This window comes from Rhinopithecus bieti, unplaced genomic scaffold, assembly GCF_001698545.2.
Source record: "Rhinopithecus bieti isolate Rb0 unplaced genomic scaffold, ASM169854v2 scaffold_23303, whole genome shotgun sequence".
NCBI lineage: Eukaryota > Metazoa > Chordata > Mammalia > Primates > Cercopithecidae > Rhinopithecus > Rhinopithecus bieti.
In genome coordinates, this window is record NW_016810922.1 from 134,748 (window position 1) to 158,778 (window position 24,031).

Genomic DNA, 24,031 nt, shown 5'->3' on the forward strand with positions numbered 1-24,031 from the left:
TTGGTGTGGATGCAGTGATCAGGGAACACTTTTACACTGCTGGTGGGAATGTAAACTAGTACAGTCACTGCATTAGTCTGTTTTCATGCTGCTGATGAAGACATAACCTGAGACTGGGAAGAAAAAGAGATTTAATTTGACTTACAGTTCCCCGTGGCTAGGGAGGCCTCAGAATCGTGGTGGGAGGTGAAAGGCGCTTCTTAAATGGTGGCGGCAAGAGAAAATGAGGAGGAAGCAAAAGCAGAAACCCCTGATAAACCTATCAGATCTCGTGAGACTTATTCACTATCATGAGAATAGCACGGGAAAGACTGACCCCCGTGATTCAATTACCTCTTGCTGGGTCCCTCCCACAACACACAGGAATTCTGGAAGCTACAATTCAAGTTGAAATTTGGGTGGGGACACAGCCAAATGATATCAGCCACTATGGAAAACAGTGTGGAGATTTCTTAAAGAAGTAAAAGTAGGACTACCATTTGATCCAGCAATCCCACTACTGGGTATCTACCCTGAGGAAAAGAAGTCATTATACAAAAAAGATACTTGTACATGCATGTTTATAGCAGCACAATTCACAATTGCAAAGTCGTGGGACCAACCCAAATGCCCATCAATCAATGAGTGGATAAAGAAACTGTGGTGTATATATACGATGGAATACTACTCAGCCATAAAAAGGAATGAATTAACAGCATTTGCAGTGACCTGGATAAGATTGGAGACTATTATTCTAAGTGAAGTAACTCAGGAATGGAAACCCAAACATCATATGTTCTCACTGACATGTGGGAGCTAAGCTATGAGGACGCAAAGTCATAAGAATGGTACAATGGACTGTGGGGACTTGGGGGTAAGAGTATGAGAGGGACGAGGGATAAAAGACAACAGTGTGGTGCACTGTATACTACTTGGGTGATGGGTGCACCAAAATCTCACAAATCACCACTAAAGAACTTACTCATGTAACCAAATACCACCTGTACCCCAATAACTTATGGAAAAATAAAAAATAAATAAAGTGATAACAATAGCTACTACGTAGAGTGTTGAGGATGAACTGAGTTGACATATGGAAAGAGATTTCATGGTAATGACCTGCGTAGAATAAACAATAAATAGTTTCTTCCTTTTTCTCCTCCTCCCCTAGACCATTAATTCTTTGAAGCCCATGTCAGAGGGTCTAGAATATCTCCTGGCATCTGGCATTTGGCATTTGGCATCTGAGTGAATACTATCGACTAAGTGAGTGAATGATATATGAAAGATAGCTTATGATGAGTGGTACAATTAGTAAGCATTATAGGAATTTAGAGAACAAAGAGGGGACCCCTACCTCTAAATAGGTTGGTTAGGGCGTAATTACTTTATGGAAGAGTTGGGATTGAGTTGGGCTTTAAAATATGTACAGTGCTGTGCGTGTGGTGGCTCACGCCTGTAATCCCAGTACTTTGGGAGGCGGAGGTGGGAGGATCACTTGAGCTCAAGAGTTTGAGACCAGCCTGGGCAACACAGGAAGACCCTATCTCTACTAAAAATTAAAAACAAATTAGCCAGGCATGGTGGTGCACGCCTGTAGTCCCAGCTACTTGAGAGGCTGAGGTGAGAGAATTGCTTGAGCCCGGAGTTCCAGGCTGCAGTAAGCTATGATCATGCTGCTGTACTGCAGCTTCAGTGACAGAGCAAGATACTGTCCGGAAAAAAAAAAAAAAGGTAGGAATTGGCTGGGCAGCAGATGCTGGGGCTGGGAAGTGGAGTAAACAAAAGTGCTGAGAACTGACCGGATGTGGGGATTTATATGAGAGAAATACAAGATAAAGTTGGAAAAAATAGATAGGGGCCAACATACATTTCAGACAACCACTGGTTTAAGCTTTCTTTTCTGTGCTTCTGAAGACGCTGTAATAGGTGAGTAGTGTGATCATAGCATGATTTTAGAAAGATTAAACATGTGCAGGGTGCGTCAGGAGAGCAGGACAGTTTGGTAGCTGCAGCAGCCTAGCAGTGAGGTGATTAGGGCCTGAATTTGGGCCTAACCCATGGCCTTCTGCTGACATCTGCTGATGACTGCTGTTGGGGAATCAGAGGATGGCCTCACCCTCTTTCCTGAAGGATCTGTTGGAAGAGAGGGAGATGAGAGGGCAGCAAATGGCAGTGGAGACTACTCAGTTGATTGGGCAAAAAACCATTTTGAGGAGAGTTTTGTTTTGTTTTGTTTTGTTTTGTTTTGTTTTGAGACGGAGTCTCGCTCTGTCTCCCAGGCTGGAGTGCAGTGGCCGGATCTCAGCTCACTGCAAGCTCCGCCTCCCGGGTTCATGCCATTCTCCTCCCTCAGCCTCCTGAGTAGCTGGGACTACAGGCGCCCGCCACCTCGCCCGGCTAGTTTTTTGTATTTTTTAGTGGAGACGGGGTTTCACCGTATTAGCCAGGATGGTCTCGATCTCCTGACCTCGTGATCCGCCCGTCTCGGCCTCCCAAAGTGCTGGGATTACAGGCTTGAGCCACCGCTCCCGGCCTCTTTTTTTTTTTTTTTTTACGGAATCTCACTCTTGCCCAAGCTGGAGTGCAGTGGCGCAATCTCAGCTCACTGCAAGCTCCACCAAGGAGCGTGTTTTTTTTTTTTTTTTTTGAGACAGAGTTTTGCTCTGTCGCCCAGGCTGGAGTGCAGTTGCGCAATTACGGCTCACTGCAGCCTCAACCTCTTGAGCTCAACCTTCTCATCTAAGCCTGCTGAGTAGCTTGGACTACAGGCATGTGCCAGCATGCCTGGCTAATTCTAACTTTTTTTGTAGAGATGGAGTCTGTCTGTGTGGCCCTTGGTGTTCTTGAACTCCTGGGCTCAAGAGAACACCTTGGCCTCCCAAAGTGCTGGGATTACAGGCATGAGTCACCACATCCAGCTGGGAGAGTTCTTCAGGGCATCTTACTGCATCTCCTGTCAGTTGTCTGAGAGACTGGACGTTGTCAGAGTTGGTAGTGAGAAGGCTGTTGGCTCCTTGTCTCACACGATTCCTATGCAGGCTTCTAGAACCTTATGGCCTCTGCTGACATTTCCCTGCTTTTAATGCCATGCATGAACTTGAACTGAGGCTTTGTGTCCTCTTCTGGATTTGGTTAGGTGCAGCCAGTAGTGCCTGCTAGAGCCACCCTATTCAACATGCGTCCAAAACCTGTGTCTTTTCTAAACTTACACATTTGGAGAAAATCAGTGTTACAACGTGCTGCCATGAAAGCAACTCTGATTATAGCTTGGAGATGGAGTAAAAATAAATCAGTTATGGTGATTCAGGATTACTTGAATGACTTCATATGAAGCACTCCAGGCATTTCTAGTGGCAATCTAAATAAGAAATATGCCCATGAGTGAGAAAGACTGAAAACATAAGTAACTGCAAAGGAGATGAGTCAGAAAGCGTGACTGTGCAGTTTTAGCTACTTTCAGTCAGATCATCCTCTTGAAGTGTTACTTGAAATGTAAATAGTTTAGCATCCTTAGCTGTTTTAACCTATTTACTTATTCTGAATTTGTAAGCTATACGCAAATATACCTGTAAGAATTTGTAATGGGGATCACTAATAAAAACTTAATAATATCTAGATTTTTTATTTTACTCCTTGTTTTAGATGTTTCTGAAAGTGAATAAACTAAAACTTTATCCTGATTTCCTCTCAGTACATATGTATTTGGATTTATAATGTATATTAAGATGTGTCACTAGGATGCCTAGGAATTTTTTTTATCACTTTGAAACAGAAAAGATAATTAGATCCAGATTTCCATTTATTCCTTAGTGTTTTCACATTACAAAACATTTTATTTTGTTTCTGAAACCCAGGATTTTTAAACATCATCATCATCATAACAAGAACTCTTGCATTACTGCGTGTTTACTTCATTGGCAATACACGGGCATTGTTCTCTGCACTATTCTCCATTTTTCTCTCATTTTATCTTCTCAGCAGTTCTCTGGGGTTGGCGCTCACTTTCCAGGGAGGAAACGTGTCAAGGTCGTACAGCTGGTAGATAATGGAGTTAACATTTAAACCTAGGCACTCTTGGCTTGAGCAGTTTTTGAATAAGGAATGGAGAATTCCCCATGATCACAATTCTAGTGCTAGACATTTATCCTTGTCAGCCTTCCTGAAGTATTTTAATTACTTTGAGTCTCATTCTTCTAACTGTGTAGATGGTAGATATAGATGAAATCTTTGTGTTTTTAAACTGTTACATCAATTAGAATGTATCTTAAAAATGGTATTGAAAACCATTGGTAAACCTCAGACATCGTTTTTGCCATCATTTTATTGGCCCCCTCTTTCTGTGGCAGAGCACCTAGGAGGTAGCAAGGCCCTACTGCCTGCTCACATGAACCTGTTAATGTACAACTTTCAGGCCCAAGAAGTATTTATGTGTTCGAGATTGGGGGTGGGTATGGGGAAATAACAGTTTTAGAGCATTAGGAAATAATCAAACATAATGACTCTATTCCTGTTACATTTCACTGATTCCAGTTTTTGGCACACTGCAACAGCATTGCCTGCATTTCCTGGTGACTTAGAATTTGTGAGACTTTCTCACTGAGCTGAAAAGTCTAATTAAAATTGCTAGTGTTCCCAGGTTATAGCCCAAGCTGCAGCTTGTTCTCCATGCTGGCAAAATCTTGGCCTGTGAGCATCTGTTTTCTTACTTTTGGGCTCCCACTACCATCAAGCAATGGTATTTTTGAGCCTGACAGTTTTCACTGAGGAGTTGGAGGACATATGGGCCTAAAACAGGTGATTGGGTGATCCTCTTTTCTGAAATGGTAAGCACAAAGGAAGAAGCAGGTTTGGATTGAGGATTGGAAATAAACATTTCTGATTTGGATATGTGAAGTTTGAAATATCTATTAGATATTCTTGTGTCTGGATTTCATGGAAGATGTGGGAATTATTTGTACATAAATGTTATTAAATCTATAAGACTAGGTGGGATGATTCAGAAAATGAATTTGATAGAGAAGAGAAGACAATTGATATCTGAGCCTTGGAGTCTGCCAGTGATGAGAGTCTGGGAAGAGGACTGAGGATCGCTTATAGCTTCCAACTCTTCTCTCAGAAATATAAATGCCTTTAGCAGAGATGGGTCCAGGTAGCTCTTGACTTTCATTTAAGGGTATTCATTTTAGGCCAAGAAAAGGCCACTCAGGTAGAGACTAGAGAAAATAGCAGGAAATGAAGTTCCAGACGTACTCATTAGGTTTTCCCTTCCCTGAACTCTCCCCCACTAAACCACCACTTCCTTGACCTCACCCTTCTTTTCCTTCTCTTGTGGGTTTCTATTTTTCAGTCTTGGGGAAATTTTCTGTTTTTCTGATTACAGCTTAGGTTTTTGTAAGGCTGCAGTGTATTTTACAACGTTATATAGCTTTAATTTGTGATAATATTAACCAGATTTTGTCATCTTTGTAGTTGGGAACTTTTTGCAGTATAGGAAAGACTTAAGCATATATCCTTGATCTCATTGCAAATATAGCAGGGTGTTTCTGTGTTCCTTTCCTGCTTAGATTATTAAAATGGTCTTCCTTTTCCCTTTCCTTTTCAAATATGTAGGACCAGGCAGCTTTATTTGCATAACCTCGGGACATTTCCCCTTCTGTGGAAGGCATAACTGTAGAACTCATACCTTACTTTGGCTAATTAACTAGCAAATCCAAAGCTCTTAGAGGAAACATTTGTTTCCTTTTCCCCTTTGGAATTCTAGAGAATGAATTGATTAATAAAGTCAAATTTCTTTTGCTAATTATCTGAAAAGAATTTTTTTGAATGACACCCATTCAATGTACTGAGTCTTTGCTACACATTGCTATACTTCCCTTTTTGGTTCATAATTAATAGAATTTCATGAAAGATTTCATTTATGGCCAGGCACAGTGGTTCACTTCTGTAATCCCAGCACATTGGGAGGCCAAGGTGGGTGGATCATGAGGTCAAGAGATCGAGACCATCCCAGCCAACATGGTGAAACCTGTCTCTACTAAAAATACAAATATTAGCTGGGTGTGGTGGCACGTGCCTGTGCTACCTACTTGGGAGGCTGAGGCAGGAGAATCGCTTGAACCTGGGAGGCAGAGGTTGCAGTGAGCCGAGATTGCGCTGCTGCACTCAAGCCTGGTGACAGAGTGAGAGTCCATCTCAAAAAAAAAAAGATTTCATTTATTGTAGTCTTGCTATAATAAATTATAGTAAGGTATAGGAATAATTAATGCACAGGTGCACAGGAATGTGCAAGGTAGGTAGACTGTATTGAATGAACAGTTTAGTCTCTATAAACAACTCATGAAACCAAGATTAACTTGGTAAAGGGATTCATGTGTTCTGCTTAGAGAAAAATAAGCATGTCTTTATAACTCATGATTCTTTTTTGAGGTCAGTATTTTGACTGAAGCAAGACCTCTTGCCATTCTTTTTATGTCTTTCTTTTATGTGATGACAACTTGTTGTCTTAAAAAAAATTCTTTAAGCTCCAAACCAAGGAAACTTAAAGAAAACATATGGATAGTCACTTATACTTTGAAAATTTTCATGGACAACTATAGATCAAAGGACTGAAAAGAAAGCCCCTTCAAAGATGGTCTAGTTTATTATTTCACCTCTAACCAGAGTAATCCTTAAATTGTTCTGGTAAGATGGGTATAGCTTCCTTTATTTTAAAGGACACAGCCATAGCTTACCTCAGAATTCTGTTTGGAATTTAACAGCCATCTCTGCCTGAAACAACTCCTTGATTTTTGCCCTAAATCCCATGGCTTACAATTTAAGACCATTTCTTATTCTGGAGAGGATGAAGCATAGCCACCTGCTACCGTGTCACTATCAGTCTTTGTGAATCAAAGAATGTTAAAGCTTGAGGGAATCTTAGAGCTTATTTGACTTAACAGTTTTCATAATGCTAGATTCCTCTCTGCTTCAGTACTTTTAGTGATACGATCTCCTACCATTAAGTAGTTCTAATTAGCAGCAAGTTAATTGTACTTGAAAATCAATAAATTGTTTCTTTTCTAGGCTCATGGTTCTATCTCTCTGAACCCTTTTTCCTAAGACTAATTCTTAATTTTTCCAAACGTCACCTTTGTTTTACTCTTCTAAACCACTTCCAAGTAAGTGATAAGGGTCTGATTTCTCTCAATATTGTCTCTCTCTCTCTCTCTCTTTATTATTTTAGTTGTGAAATGATAAGTGTGGTTCGAAAAAAAATCAATCTATGGAAATTGAACAAAACTTAGTTTGTGCTTTGGGAGAGGAGAATTCAGTTCTGGAAATGACAGTAATGTTTCAGGAAAATTATAGCTTTGGAGTAGTACTTTGTAGTTAAATAGCACTTCATACTTTCAAAGAATGCTCATATTCATGATCTCATTTAATCTGAACAGACACTCTGTGTGTTGGGTATGGCATATATTATTGATCTAGTTTGACAAAACTAAATCTCAGTAAGTGATTGGCCTAAGTTCATAAGGTCAGATAGAAGCAGACATCTCTCATCCTTGCAGTCTGTTGTCTCTTGTGTTTATCCTATGTTTATTTAGTCTCTATCTCTGACAATGCTTAGAGAATTGGGTGAGAACTTCCAGGGAGAATAATGTAGATTCCGTTTGACTGGAGGGATTATTCATCATCCCAGTGTGACTCATTCCCAGGGAGTAGCTTTACATCTTTGAGAGTCTGCTGACAGCCTGCATTATGTGTGTTGGCCACCATAGGGTACCAATGCATTGGCAAGTCCACTTTGGTCTAATACTATCAAGCCCATGCTGCAGCCTCCACACATCCTATTCAATTATCAATTAGTAAAGTAGATAATCAACTCTGATGCTGGGGAATACCACTGGCTACTCTACATTGACCCTTCTTATGTGCAGCTCAGTATTACTAAGATTGATGAGGATCAGATACTATTTTAGTCCATCTGTGTTGCTATAACAGAATACCTGAGACTGGGTAATTTATACATAATAGAAATTTATTTTCTCACTGTTCTGGAACCTAGAAAGTTCAAGACCAAGGCATCGGCAGGTTTGGTATTTGGTGAAGTGTCGTTCCTCACTGATGACACCTTGTTTCTGCATCCTCACCTGGTGGAAGGCAGAAGGCAAATACAGCAAGAGAGAGCAAGGGAGCTCTTTGAAGCCTTTTTTTCTGTAGTGGCATTAACCCATTCATGATGGTGAACCCTCATGACTTAATCACTTCCAAAAAGCCCCTCCTCTTAATACTGTCACATTGGGGATTAAATTTCAACACATGAATTTTGGGTGGGATGCAACATTCAAACCAAAGCAGATACCTAAGCTAATATGGTGTTAAAATTAAGTTTACACACCCTTGTGCACTCTTGGTAGGAATGTAAAATGGTTCAACTGCTATAGAAAACAGTATGGTAGGTCTTCAAAAATTAAAAAATAGCATTATCATATGAGCCGACAATTCCACTTCTGAATATTGAACTCTGGCACATGAATTGTACTTTAGACTTGGTCTCAACTTGAAGCAAGCCTTTTGTCCCTCACCTCCGTCAGTCACTGGTTATGGGCTGCTAGGGCTGGGGGTGTGAGGAAGCTTTAGGCTAGGGGAGTCCCTGAAGGAGAGGGTGGCTATGAGCCATTAGCACCCAACGCTCACAGTAGCCTGTATGTGAGTCCATTGGCCAGGTGGAAGGGATGCAGGCAGGACACCCGTGGAAACCATCAGTCACAAACTTGTTGGAGAAATGGCTGATTCCAGATCTGAAACAGAAAATATAGAATGAGCTTGGCACATCTGGTCAAACCAGAAAGTAAGGAGGCATCAAAGACTACTGGGATCATGTCAGGACCAGGAGTAAACTGGGAGAGGCTCCTACTGCTCAATCAATAAGAATAATGATCATGGCAGATTGAAATACATCCATATATTCAAAATCTATGAATCTATGATATTGTTTAAAACCATCTTATTGGTGACTTTTGGAGAATGCTAGGGAACTCTTTTTTTTCTAAAAAGTGGTAAAGGGAAAGAAGCAAGCATTTTCCTGTCTTTGCTTTAAAGATTATTATACATGGTAATCAAATCGTTGTTGAAGGAAGAAGGAATGATGAAATTACAATTTCACCATCTTGCAAGCCCTGATAAAATAACGAACCTAGACCCATCGATGACTGCTAATACATGAGAGACAACCATACATATGCGTCTCCTGATGAAAGTATACAAAAATACTTAAAGTATTCTTGCTAAAAAATTGAACGTAAATCAGATCAAACTGCTAGTTCTAATTATAGATTTACATAAAATACAGGTGACAGAGGAATATATTAAATGATAAGGTGAAGATAGTGAAGATACATTTAGGATTTAGCAAAGTTGCAGTGTGGGAAACTCTAGAACAAATACCCCCAGTTTTTTTGACAGATTATAAGAAAAAATGTGGGAGTGATAGTCTATACACGAAAAGAGACTTAAAAGACCTACCAACCAAATGTAACATGTATGCCTTATTTGGGTGAATAAACCGAATATAAAAAAAGGGGAAAGTGGGGGAAATATGAACAATGAATTTTTTTTTTTTTTTGAGACAAGTTCTCACTCTATCACCCAGGCTCCAGTGCAGTGGCAAAGTCGCGACTCACTGCATCGTCAACCTCCTGAACTCAGGTAATCCTCCTGCCTCAGTCTCCTGAGAAGGTGGGACTACAGATGTGTGCCACCATGCCTGGTTAATTTTTAAGTTTTTTTGAAGAAACACGGTCTTGCTTTGTTGCCCAGGCTTGGATATTTAATGATATCAAGACACTTATAAAAATACTTTAGATTGATAGTGGTATTTTGATTTAAAATAATCCTTATATTTTAGAGATGCATACTAAAATATTTAATAATGAAGTAAAATTCCTCAGATTGGTTTTAAAATCATCTGGTGGGGTAGGGCAGAAAATGTGGATAGGGGTATAGTTGAAATAGCACAGACCAGGAGATAGTGATTGTTAAAGCTGGGTGTGTAAATGGCAGTTCTCTATACTTTTCCTTTGTTGTATAAGCATAAGATTTTCCATAATGAAAGGTTTAAGATGTTAGATAAAAGAAACAAACCTTTACTTGAAGTTTGCATCGTCAACATTTTGGTTTTCCATAGAGTAAGCCTAAATTTTTGGTAATAACATTTTGAGATTTTAGATATTGTGTTTAGAAAGGCAGAAGGTGGAAATATTGTTCCTATGACCATCTTCTGATTTCTTTTTACTTCTTTTTTTCTTTTAACAAAGAACTGTTGGCTTATTTGTTGACTTTTTACTTAGAACATTTGGCAAACCATATTAGTGAATGGTGTATAAACTGTGCTTATTATTTAAAACTTAAACAAATAATATAAAATAGACAAGGAATTATATAGACATATTCTTCTGTTTTAAAATCTACAACTGATTTTTTCCCCCCAAGACTGCTGTTTTTGTTCTTTGCTGATTTATTGGTCTGAGACTAGAATCATCATCAAAATAAAACTGACCTTAAAGACAACATGGGCTGGGTGTGGTGGCTCACACCTATAATCCCAGCACTTTGGGAGGCTGAGGTGGGTGGATCATCTGAGGTCAGGAGTTTGAGACCAGCCTGGCCAACATGGTGAAACCCCATCTCTACTGAAAATATAAAAATCAGCTGGGTGTGGTGGCATGCGCCTGTAATTCCAGTTACTCGGGAGGCTGAGGCAGGAGAATCAGCTTGAACCTGGGAGGCAGAGGTTGCAGTGAGCCAAGATCGCGCCACCTCACTCCAGCCTTAGTGACAGAGGAAGGCTGCATCTCGGAAACAAACAAACAAACAAACAACAATAACAACAACAACAAAGCAACATGCTATCACATTGCTTGACTTCGTCTTGCTGAAATTCAAATGATAGCTGTTCTAACAATTTTTTCTTAGTAAGTAGAATTGTTTCATTTTAGTATTACTTTATTCCAGCAAATTACACATATATCTTTTCACAGAGCTCATGAAATTTTGATGATGGCTAAAATGCAAGATATTGAGTTGCTTAATCGATTTGAGTTAATCTTTAATATTGACATCACATGCCATTATGTGACTCTGCTCAGGAGATACCTTTCCAGTGGTGGATTATTTGCTTTCATTTTGTTGCTCATACTTTTAATTTTCTGTTACTAAATAGGGAGGCAAGCCAGTGATTTATACATTTCTAACTGTTCATAGCTTAATTAAGAAGGTTTGAAACTATCCTAAGTTAGGATGCTTTAGAATTATCTGTGAATTTTATTTATATATTAGTCCTATTAGAAGTAGGCATTGTTAATTGAGAATGGGGTGTAATTTTTAGCTACTTTGCCAAACACAATAAAAATACCCCATTTACTTTCTCCAAAACTGGATAGCTGGATGTGGATATCTTTCAGAAGCAATGGGGTCCTTACAGGACATGTGCTTTCATACTGCTAATGTTCATAATTTGCAGCCACAGAAAATAGTTATTTTAAGTAGCTAGCATTCATGTTGAAAATCAGTCCATTTTTCTTGGCCATCAGAATAATCATTTCCCTTGAACTATGATAATCACTTCTGACATATTGCTTTGAGCCTTTTCTCCTTCTGCATTTCAAGAAGGTTAAACATTATTGAGCATAAACCTTTGTCCCAGGAGTTCAGAAGGGCAAAAATTACACATTCAACCTGAACATATACTTTAAAGTGGATTTCTGTGTTCATTCAGCTCTTGCAGTTTTAACCAAGAAGCGTCTGAAAAATCGTTAGCCAAGTTCCTTTTGCACGTGCTACCCCCTCCCTTTATTTGGTGCTTTTTTTGGTCTCTGTGAAACTAAATATTAGCCACCCATTTAATAAAAGGCGAACGAGTTAGGCTTGAATTCTTCCACTGATGGCAAATTACAGAAATTATGATTTTTTTTTACCAGTAAAGAGAAACCACTTGGATTAAATTTTTAGATTGTTGATCTTTTGAGTTGTACTATTTCCTGTTCCTAGGAGTAAAAGGCTGAATACGGTTGGAGAATTTTAGAATTCTGTGGCCTCTGGCTTGCTCTTTAAAACTTGGGTTTTTTAAAACATAAAATAAACTTTTGAGTTTGAAGATGGGAAATGGGGTGGGAAGATCAGTCAACTGGATGTCAGACATTGTCTGATTCTTTTATCAGTTACTTGCTTTATATTCTAATTTTCACTGTTCTTTTATTTCTTTGTTGTTGTTATTGCTTTTTTTTGAGACGGAGTCTCACTCCATCACCCAGGCTGGAGTGTAATGGCGTGGTCTTGGCTCACTGCAACCTCTGTCTCCCGAGTTCAAGTGATTCTCTTGCCTCAGCCTCCCAAGTAGCTGGGACTACAGGTGCGTGCCACCACACCCGGCTAATTTTTGTATTTTTAGTAGAGATGCGGTTTCACTATGTTGGTCAGGTTGGTCTTGAAATCCTGACCTTGTGATCTGCCCCCATTGGCCTCCCAAATTGCTGGGATTACGGACGTGAGCCACCGTGCCCGGCCTTATTTCTTTAGGTATATATAACTTTGAGAAAGACAGTATTTTATATTACTAGGGACTATACTAAGTGTTTCATTAATTGATATTTTAAAACATCTCTTTCACTAATTATGGGACCAGATTAGTTGAAAAACAGAACAGTACTGCTTTCTTTTCTTCTTTTTTTTTTTTTTTTTTTTTTTTTTGAGACGGAATCTCACTCTGTCATCCAGGCTAGAGTGCAGTGGTGCGATCTTGGCTCACTGCAACCTCCATCTCCTGCCTCAGGCTCCCAAGTAGCTGGGATTACAGGTGTGTGTCACCATGGCTGGCTAATTTTTGTACTTTTAGTAGAGACAGGGTTTTACCAAGTTAGCCAGGCTGGTCTCGAACTCCTGACCTCAAGCGATCTGCCCGCCTTGGCTTCCCAAAGTCCTGGGATTACAGCCATGAACCACTGCACCTGGCCTAATATACTGCTTTCTTAGAAACATATTAAAATGGTTCCTCCAAAGTAATTTCTTCATTGTAGTTCTATCTCTTATTCTGACCTTAGTATTTATAAGAATTATGTCATTTTAGAGGAAAGAGACTGTGCTTTGTGTTCTAAACCTTAGCCCCAGGGAATTGTAAGATTTTGATACATTTTTAATAATGAATCTCTAGACTATTTTATTTTTCTGAAGAGTTATTGCTTAACTTTTGCTAAGAGAAAATTGTAAGGTGAGAAGTCGGAGTAAAGAATGGATAAAAGGAAAATCATACGTTCAGTTATTGTGATGAATTAACAAGTTGGGTTGTATGTTACATATCCAAAGTACCTTTCTGGATACTCTTTTGAAAGTTATCTATTCATTGTGGGAATAGAAATTTTAAAAATGTCTTTATCATATGCTACAATAGCACCTACTTTAGTAATGGGCTAGACCCAGTTTAATTTTGCTTGAGCTACGACTTAAACCTGTTAGCAAACATAAGCACTATCATGGAGGGGCTCAGAGTGTGAATTCTGGAGCTATACAGCCTAACGTGAGTTTAAATTTTGGTTTCAGCACTTACCAGCTCAGTGCCTTTAGGCAAGTGAGTTATTTAGTTTCTCTGTGGCTCAGGTTCCTCCACTTTAGAATGGGGGTCATAACTTTATAGTGTTATTTTGTGGATTAATCTATTTATAGATTTGAGTAAGCAAGAAAATTTAACCATGATACACTACTTAATTCAAGAGTGAATAATATTAAGATGCAATTAACCATAATATCACTGAATATGGATTTATGCAAAAATTCTGTAAGAAAGGCATAATCTTTATCTATCTTAATAGGGACTGAATAGATGATGACTATAATTAATAAACCTAGACATACCACTATATGCATTATTAAGATAAATGCGGTAAGATATATAGAAAGTTGAAAGTGGTTGTGTCTGAGAAGGTGGGAAGAGGAGCCAGGGGACCACAGTTTTTGTGTATAATCTATTTATTAATTCGAGTGCAAAGAGAAATTAAATTTATTCTTCCTCACCAATCACCATTTAACTCACTCTCTACTCCTAAGGAAAAACTCAAGGCAGGTGCCACAGCTTTACTGGTGATTCAGCTTTACTGGTGATAATGGAAAGTCCTTGGGTCACTGTCAAGCATTAAAGATTTTAGCTCCGTCTAATAATAATATAACTCCAGTCTGGCCTCATGAATTATTACAACTTCATATTCAACGTTAATATTTTTTCCCTTCTCTCAGCTTGACAGAGATTCAGGCTGCAGTGGCAAAGAACATGGTTGTTTTTTTCCTCTCTTCTCTCCTCATTTTCTCCTATACCCTCCTGTTGTTGCTTCTGACTGCTCTAGGATTGGCCAAGGAGAAAGGGGATTAGGGGACGAGGGCCTAGTTTTGCACAGCCCTTATAGTTATGACCTGGCAGTTGGTGTCCTCTGAATGTGTTGTAGTTCCTTTCGTCTGGGAAGAGTCTTTTCTTTGCTTGTGTATTCCTGCCTTGGTCTTCTGAACTTCTGATGGTTCACCCCTTCTATTTGGTCTCTCCTTCCATTCACAAAGTCCTCTTGGATAGGATCCCTTTGAATAGGAGCTTAAACTAGCTCCCTCTGTCTTTGGGTCCATGACAGACCTCCCAAAATCATGTGCCATGGAGGGGCAGCTCAATGCCAAGCAGATCTTTTATTCTGGCGACAGTATTCACCTTTAGAGTCTTTTGGTGAGAGTCATATTCTAGTCACATGTTCCTTAAACTCCAGGGGAGACATGTTTTGCCCTTCAAGGTGTCTCCTTGAAGCCCTCTCCCTTGGTTTAAGGCATAGGATATGCACACCAACCTCTCTTCTAGGAGGAAGTGCTCAAGGCATCAATAGCTTTCTCCAAAACGATCTCTCCTCTTGGTTTCTGGCTTTGTCTACCTCTGTTAGAGTGGTGATGGGCTCATGTTACTTTAATCTGTGTCACACTAACTTAACATGGTTATCACAGATGGTTTAGCATAGGGCATTTTGTACATTTGTGGGAAAGATTTTTTTTTTTTTAACTTCCAATTCATTACAGGTCTGTACCTGGCCCTTTATTGCATGACTGGTCTTCAGTTCACATCACACTGGTGACGTATTATGTGAGTTCAACAGCACCTGAAATAGTCTGTTCAAGAAGACAAGTCTATTGACCAGTTGTAGTTCCAAAGCAACGTCAAATTATTCTAAAAGTCTCTAAATACTTCCAATTTCTGTATTTATCTTATAGCAAACCAATAAAAACAGTTATCAGACTGGCATTTGTCCATGGGCATACTTTGAGTTGTACTGTTCCAACACTTTCCTTTAGGATTGGGAGATAGTGGCATTTATTGCATTGTTCCCAGCCTATGGGATATCAGTTGAAACTAACTTAAAAAGTTCTAATTTGATATCCTGTTATAATTAGAATAGATTTTTATTAATTCCACATATATTTATTAAGTGTTTGCTCTGTGCCACGGATCCCACAAAAATAAAAACAAATAACTAAATTTATTTATTTATTTATTTTGAGATGGAGTCTCGCTCTGTCACTCAGGCTAGAGTGCAGCAGCACAGTCTTTGTTCATTGCAACCTCTGCCTCCCGGGTTCAAGTGATTCTCCTGCCTCAGCCTCCCAAGTAGCTGGGATTACAGGTGCCTGCCACCATGCTCAACTAATTTTTTGTATTTTTTAGTAGAGACGGGGTCTCACCGTGTTGGTCAGGCTTGTCTTAAACTCATGACCTCAAGTGATCTGCCCACCTCGGCCCCCACAAGGTGCTGGGATTACAGGCGTGAGCCACTGCGCCCAGCCAAATAACTACATTTACATTATACTAAGAGATGGTAAATGGTATGAAGAAAAATGCTTCAGGTAAAGGGGAAGATAGTGTTGGGGTGGGATGATGGGTTTACATTGCACAGTCAGGGAACATTCTTTGATAAGGTGACATTTGATCAGAGCCGGGTATCTAGGTAAGAGCCTTTTAGGCCAAATGTTTTTTAGCATTATTTGCTTTTAACTTACAGGCATGTTTTACTTTGATACAAATACAAGTCAATTTAAAAATGAATAGGGAAAAAATGACTAGGAGATAAAAACGTGGAAAGAGCCTTTATAAATTACCCTTTAAAGGAGTTTGCCTTAGACGAGGAATTAAGGCAATAAGCTAGGGAGGATATAGGATTCAGAAAGATCTTTCATAAGATGGGAGACATTTGAGATATTTTAGGGAGAAGAAAGGGGGCCTTTCCTGGGCCTGGACAGAATGCAGGTGAGAGTAAGAGTAGAAATGGATACATTTGGGGATAGCTAGAAGTTGTTAAAGAAAAACAGTGCTGAGAACCCAGCTGATGTTAGATCGTTGACATCTGTCGAGGGATTAAGCTGCTTCATTGAGTAGTGTTTTCAAAGCACGTTTCAGCCATTTAGAATTGGGAGTTAAGGTGAATGTTTCAACTGATCCAAGATAGAGGGTGGAATTGATAGCTCTAGAGGAGGTGGCTGGGATATTGATGTCGAGAGAATGCTTGAAATGATGCATCATGAGACTTGATGAGGAAGAACAGGAAATCTTAACGGCAATCATGGGTCTGACCAGGAACAGAACATTAGAGGTCTGGATTAGCTTGAAGAGTTGTGAGAGAGCTGGAGAGCCAGAAATTGTAGGTCACATTGTTGGATTACAATGAGAGGTCTCAGAGTTGGTTCAGTACCAGGTGATGTCATCATCCAGAATGGGGCCATGGCATGCTGGGAGAAGAGGAGAGAAGATAAAGATTATTTGAGCTCAGGAAGCTAGGAACTTTTGTGGCTGAGGTGTTGGCTGGCCCATCCACATGAATGTGGAAATCTTCCCAGATGACTACACTCAAAGTGGAGAAGAAGCAATGAGTCAGGTTCCAAAGTCCTCAACAAATGAGGGGGTGTGGCCGGAGGTCAGACAGTGACAATTCAGGGAAAGGAAGAGAGTGGCGTTGGATGATGGTTCCTTCTGAGATTTCGATGAGACATGCAGGAGAAGCAGAAGCCTCTGCTGGAGAGATGCAAAGGTGTAGAGAGCAGGCACTTAACAAATACACGTGGAATGATTAAGGTAAGACAAGCATTGGAGATGGCACTTTTGTGAGGAGTTAGAGCTTCCTGACAATTAAATGACGGTTTCAAAGGGCACCTAGAAAAGAGTTGACTAGGAGGGCAGCAGTGGATCAGCTACACAGTAGCAAAAGGATGATAGTTTTTGAGAAAAGAGTTGCCCATGGGGCTTGAATTTGGGGTAGTATACAAGTATGGTAGGGAGAAGTGGTGTGGTGGGTAAGTTCACCTGTGCTAAGATTCCAGCAGCTCTAGGGATGAAGCCGGGGGTAGCCCCAGACAGCCCTCTGCCATTGAAACCAATAGTCTGTAGCCTTGCTCCTGGCCCGATGGTGTGTCCATTAGACACTCTGGTCTGTCCTTAGGGTCCATGAGTTCTTCAAAGGCTTTTTGAGATCACTGGGACCTAAATATATATTATTGATTCCAAAATAAGAAGCTTGGAACTTAACTTTAAAAACAATCTTTAATTAAATACTAGTCATAATTTCAACTGCCTAGTTGCAATTCAACTTTTGTATAATTGTGCATAAGTGAAATTTAAAATTACACAAAAATAACTTTTAACAAAATATATTTTTCGAATAATAAAAGCCCTTTCAAGCATTTAATGGAAAATGTATTGAATGTGTCTGAATATATGTCTCATGTGATGGGATCTGTAAAACAGTGGCTCAGGGCCCTGTGAGTGGGCCTTGAAACATCTCTGGCAGGCCGGGTGCGGTGGCTCACGCCTGTAATCCCAGCACTTTGGGAGGCTGAGGCTGGCAGATCACGAGGTCAGGAGATAGAGACCATCCTGGCTAACATGGTGAAACCCCGTCTCTACTAAAAATACAAAAAAAATTAGCCGGGCGTGGTGGCGGGCACCTGTAGTACCAGGTACTAGGGAGGCTGAGGCAGGAGAAAGGGGTGAACCCAGGAGGCGGAGCTTGCAGTGAGCCAAGATCGCTCCACTGCACTTCAGCCTGGGCAACAGAAAACAAACAAACAAACAAACAAAAAAAACAAAAAACATATCTAGCTTAGGTTCCAAATAGAAGCTCAGTCAGGAGTTGTTCAGAAGGTTATGTGTTTGTGTGCGATTGAAGATGATATTAGTAAAGATAACCAGGCCTTTAATGTGACCTTGTTTAGGTGGCTGAGAAAGGGATCCACTAGTCTGAGGAATCTCACCTTTCAAGGGTGTTGGTTTTGGCATCTGCTTTTGGTGATTTGGTGCTAATTTTATTATATCTTCAAGATCTCTTAAATATCACATGATTTGAGATGCGTGTGGAGCGATTAGGAAGGATATTTTTCAGGCTCATGTGGGAAAGAATGCAGAATTTGTAGTTTAAGAAATGGATTTAAACTGGAACAGTCACTTATCTCTTTTAGCCATAGTTTTTCCCTTAGGTAGAATGAGAGTGATAGCAAAGCACATTTCATAAGATTGTTGCAGGGATTAAATGAGATAATATTTTTGAAAAGTTTTATGAGCTATTAAATGCACTACAGATGTAGTTATAATTGACAATGGTTTTAGGTGGTGATAAGAGGGATGAAAAGAAAGTAAGATGGTGAATTCATGACACCCATTGGCTCATGTGCCACTTTCATTTATTTATTTAATTTATATAAATTTATTTTAAATTTTATTTATTGATTTTTTTTTTAAGAGATGGGATCTCGCTCTGATGCCCAGGCAGGAGTGCAGTGGTGCACTCATAGCTCTCTGTAGCCTTGAACTCCTGGGCTCAAGTGATTCTCTCACCCTGGCCTCCCAAAGTGCTGGGATTACAGGTGTGACCCATCAGATTCAACCTTGTTTTTAATTTTTATGGATACTAATAGTTGTACATATTTATGGGGTATTTTTTTTTTGTTTTGTGTTTTTTAAGAGACAGGGTCTCTCTGTGTTGCCCAGGCTGGAGTGCAGTGGTCATTCACAGGTGTAAAGTATACTACAGCCTTGTATTCCTAGGTTCTAGTGATCATCCCACCTCAGTCTCCCAAGTAGTAGGACTATATTTATGCACCACTGAGGCTAGCTTACATGTGGTATTTTGATACAAGCATAATGTGTAATGATAAAATTGCAATTGGGATATTCATCACCTCAAACATTTATCATTCCTTTGTGCTGGGAGACATTCCAAACCTCTTCTAGCTATTTAGAACTATACAATAAAGTATAACCACAGCTATCCTGTATTGCTACCAAACACTAGATCTTGTTCCTTCTGAGTGTATTTTTGTACTCATTAACCAACCTCTCTTCATCTCCCCTCTCCGTCCAACCTTCCCAGCTTCTGGTAAACATCTTTCAATTCTCTATCTTCATGAGATCCACTATTTTAACTCCAACATGAGTGAGAACAGGCGGTATTTTTCTCTTTGTGCTTGGCTTACTTCACTTAACATAATGCCTTCCAGTTCTATCTATGTTGCTGTAAATGACAGAATTTCATTCTTCTTCATGACTGAATAATATTCCATTGTGTGTGTGTGTTTGTGTATATATATATCTCACAATTTCCTTATAATTTCATCCATTGATGGACACTTAGGTTGATTTCATATCTTGCTATTGAAATGCCTCAGTACATTGGTCTGGGCAAAGATTTCTTCAGTAAGACCTCAAAAGCACAGGAAACCAAATTGACAAGTGGGATAACATCAAGCCAAAAAGCTTCAGAGGAAACAATCAACAAAGAGAAGAGACAGCCCACAGAATGGGGAAAAAATATTTGCTAGCTATTCATCTGACAAGTGATTAATAACCAGAATATGTGAGGAACTCAAACAACTCAAGAGCAAAAAAACAAATAATCTGATTAAAAAATAGGCAAAAGATCTAAATAGATATTTCCCTAAAGAAGACATACAAACGACCAACAGGTGTATGAAAAGATGCTTAACATCACTAATTGTCAAGGAAATGCAAATTAAAACTACAATGGGATATCATCGCACTCTGGTAAAAATGTCTATTATCAAAAAGAAAATAACAAATGCTAGCAGGGATTCAGGGAAAGGAGAATGCTTATTGGTAGGAATGTAAGTTAGTACAGCCATTATGGAAAACAAAATATGGAGGTTCCTCAAAAAACTAAAAATAGAACTACTACATGATCCAGCATATAGTAGTTCTTGGTGCTGGGTATATATCAAAAAAAAAAAAAAAAAAAAAAAGGGAAATCAGTGTATTGAAGAGATTCTATACTTCCATACCTATTTATTTTTAAATTACTCTATCTTTCTATCTATCTGATAAGTACCTATACACCCCCACTCAAAACAAAAGCTAAGATCTTGGTAGTAACCTATGTCTAATGATATGGTCTCTTTTTCCATTGGCCTGAGTCTTCTTACTCAAGATAACCATCATTCTGAAACATATTTCATCATTCTCTTGTTTCCCTGTTCACAGAGTTTTATTGCTAGTCTATTTATTCCTAAAAAATTAAAATTTTTAATTTATTTATGTGTTTTCTTAGAGGTGGAGTCTCACTCTGTTGCTCAGACTGGAGTGCAGTGGTGCCATCATAGCTCACTGCAGCTTCAAACTCCTGGGCTCAAAAAAGTGATCCTCCCACCTCATCCTCTTGAGTAGCTGGGACTACAGGTATGAGCCACTGCGCCTAGTGTAAAAAGTTTAAATTTTAAAATTTTAGTTACTTTTAACTTAATAAAAAACGTTATCATACTTTGTGTAATTATTTGAAACTAACATTTTTCACTTAATATGCTATTGCTAATAGTATTGCTAACAATATTGTTCACTATAGTTTATTTGTTTTGACTTTTGTATGACTATACCACAGTTTGCTCATTTGCTGTCTTGTAAGTGGACATTTGTTTTCAGGCCTTTACTGTATGAGTGCCATTATGAGTTTTCTTGTACATGCCTCTTACTGTTCACGTGCAGTTTTTCTTATGTATATGCTTAGTGGAATTACTGGATCAATTCTTAGTAGAATTGCTGGATATACATAAAAGTTCAACTTTAGGAAATAATGCCAAACTCTTTTTCAAAATGCCTGTGCCAATTTATACTTTCCTCAGCCATGTCTAAGTGAGCATGAGGAGCCACAATCTTTTCAACACATAGTAATATTAGACTTAATTTTTTTTCCAGTTGAATACATGCAATCTGTTAACCTCATTGTGGGCTTGATTTGCTTTACCCTGATTGTTAATGATGCCACACATCTTTTCTTTTTCTTTTTTTTTTTTTTACTTTTAATTGTATTTATTTTAATGCTGAATTTACTCCCGTGCTGTTAAGTTTTGTTTCTTCAGTTTCTTCTGGGATATCTTTTTCTTCTAGGCAACCCCCTCTTCTGGTTTAGGAGCAATTTGTTCCTTTTCAGTAAGGATCATCTCGATGTGACAGGCAGAGCTCATGTATGGGTTGATCCAACCACAAGCTCTGTAGGTCCAGTGACGCGTCTTAGGTGCTTTGTTCATTTGGATATGCTCAATGACCAGAGAATCTCCCTCTAAGCCCTTAAGTTCAGCATTACTCTCTGCATTTTTAAGCATGTGCAGCAAAAATTCAGCACTCTTTCTGGGCCACCGACCTTGTGTCCAGCCCCATTGCTTGGCCTGGGCACACCTGCCAACTCCAGCATTGTAACGTTGGAATGGCACACACTGTTTCTGTAAAGTGACATCTTTCAGATACTTCATGGCTTTTCATATATGCATACCCTTGATGTCCTGGGCAGTTTCATGAGTGTTCTTAAAGTGAACATGAAGATTTGAACCTCTTGATTTGCATGATTTTGTGTGGTTGTCTGCGTCAAGTGAATAGTGAACCATTTTCACAGATTACCTCAGGCCACTTGGGGAAGAGGAAGAGCCCCACACATTTTTTCATAGTTTATATTTTTTTGTATGTTTATTAGCCATATATGTTTCCCCTTCTGCAAAATGCCTGTCCATTTCATTTGCCATTTTTCTTGTTTGGTTGTTTGTATGTTTTTTACTGATTTGAGTGGGTTCTTTGTATATATATATTCTTTGTTCACTGAATTTTAATTTATATTATTGTATTTTATTATATTTTTCATTGCTTGGTATTTTTGATAATCTCTTATTCCTAACTCCTACTTTTGATACTCTTGTCCCTCTATTTAAATATATAAAATATGTTTATTTTATAGGTAATATCTGATAATTAACATACCTGAAGTTTTTGCCTATGGGTTTGTGTCTATTGTTTCTATAGTTTCACCAGTGGGGCCTTGTTTCATTGTGTACTTTGTGACTTTCTTGTTGCCCAGGCTGGAGTGCAATGGCATGATCTCGGCTCACTGTAACCTCTACCTCCCGTATTCAAGCGATTCTCCTGCTTCAGCCTCCCAAGTAGCTGGGATTACAGGTGCCCGCCACCATCGCCTGGCTAATTTTCGTATTTTCAGTAGAGACAGGGTTTCACCATGTTGACCAGGCTGATCTTGAACACCTGACCTTAGGTGATCTGCCCACCTCCGTCTCCCAAAGTGCTGGGATTACAGGCGTAAGCCACTGTGCCCGGCTGCTTTGTGACTTTTTACCACCAGCTCATTTTTTTTTTTTTTTTTTTTGCAGTTGCAAGATTTAATAGAGTGAAAACAGAGCTCCCATAAAATGGGAGAGGACCCAAGGGGGGTTGCTATTGCCTGCTCGAATGCCTGGGTTTATGTCCTGATCACTGTCCCTCCCTCTGTGCTCTCAGGCAATAGATGATTGACTGTTTCCTTACCTCCTGTGTTTGCCTAATTAGCATTTTAGTGAGCTCTCTTACTACGTGATTGGCCGGGTGTGAGCTAAGTTGCAAGCACTGTGTTTAAAGGTAGATGGGGTCACCTTCCCAGCTAGGCTTAGGGATTCTTAGTCGGCTAGTCCTGTCTCACCACGAGCTCATTTTTGACTGAACTTTATCTGTGGTAATTTTTAGAGGCTAGGATTGAAGGTACATTTCTCCAGAGAGGATATTCTCTTAGTTTTGCCAGGGAAATCTAAAATTAAAAAAATCTCAGCTGGGTGAGGGTGGCTCACGCCTATAATCCCAGCACTTTGGGAGGCCGAGGCAGGTAGGTTGCTTGAGCTCAGGAGTTCAAGACTAGACTGGGCAACATAACAAGACGTCGTCTCTACTAAAACTCAAAAAAATTAACTGGTCATGGTGGTGGCACCTGCCTGTAGTCTCGGCTACTTGGGAGGCTGAGGTGAGAGGCTCGTTTGAGCCTGGGAGGTTAAGGCTGAGATTGTGCCACTGTACTTCAGCCTTGGTGACAGAGCGATTCCCTGTCTCAAAAAAAATAAATAAAAATAAAATCTCAGTTTCAGAGTTTTTCATACTGCATAGATTCTGCGAACTTGGGCCATAAAATGCACATGAGAATCAGCTTGAAGTTTTTTTTTTTACTCTGTCCAGCCACAAGCTGAGTTGTCATTTTGAGGAAACAAGGTCCAGAACAGTGATCTGAGTGACTGAACTATCAGAGCCACGATTGGAAGCAAGACCTCATAGTTGAGAACACTCTCTTCAATGCTGCATTGTTTCCCTGTTTATATGCCATGTTTAGCTAAGCATTTAAAAATTTTTATACTTACAAATTAAAAAACATTATTTCTACTTGCATGTTTTGTAAAATGAACTGACACCCCCCTCCATGTTTAAAATTGACTTAGAAAACCCAGACGTTTAATGTTTTTTTAAAAAAACTACATAATAATATTTGGAGCTTATGGGAGTATTAAGCAGGCAACACAGCTTTCTCAAGTTTATTTCTAGAACATGGGTAATCACCATGACTCCAGGCACACCCGTCTGTTTATTAAAGCAAAAGAATCAGGAAGTCTGAGATGCAGACGTTTCAGGATACTAGGGAAGTGAAAAATAGTTTTTTCTGAAATGAGAGCCCTGCTTTTTTTTTTTTTTTTTTTTTTTTTT

The 24,031-nt window shown here is 39.3% G+C and overlaps 1 protein-coding gene and 1 pseudogene across 1 annotated transcript in view; one reads left to right on the top strand and one right to left on the bottom strand.

Moving 5' to 3' along the window:
- LOC108542958 (uncharacterized) overlaps positions 1-24,031 on the top strand; it is a gene marked incomplete at its 5' end in the record, with an annotated part of 109,985 nt that overhangs the window by 63,624 nt on the left and 22,330 nt on the right.
- LOC108542957 (60S ribosomal protein L17 pseudogene) lies at positions 21,358-21,912 on the bottom strand (annotated as a pseudogene).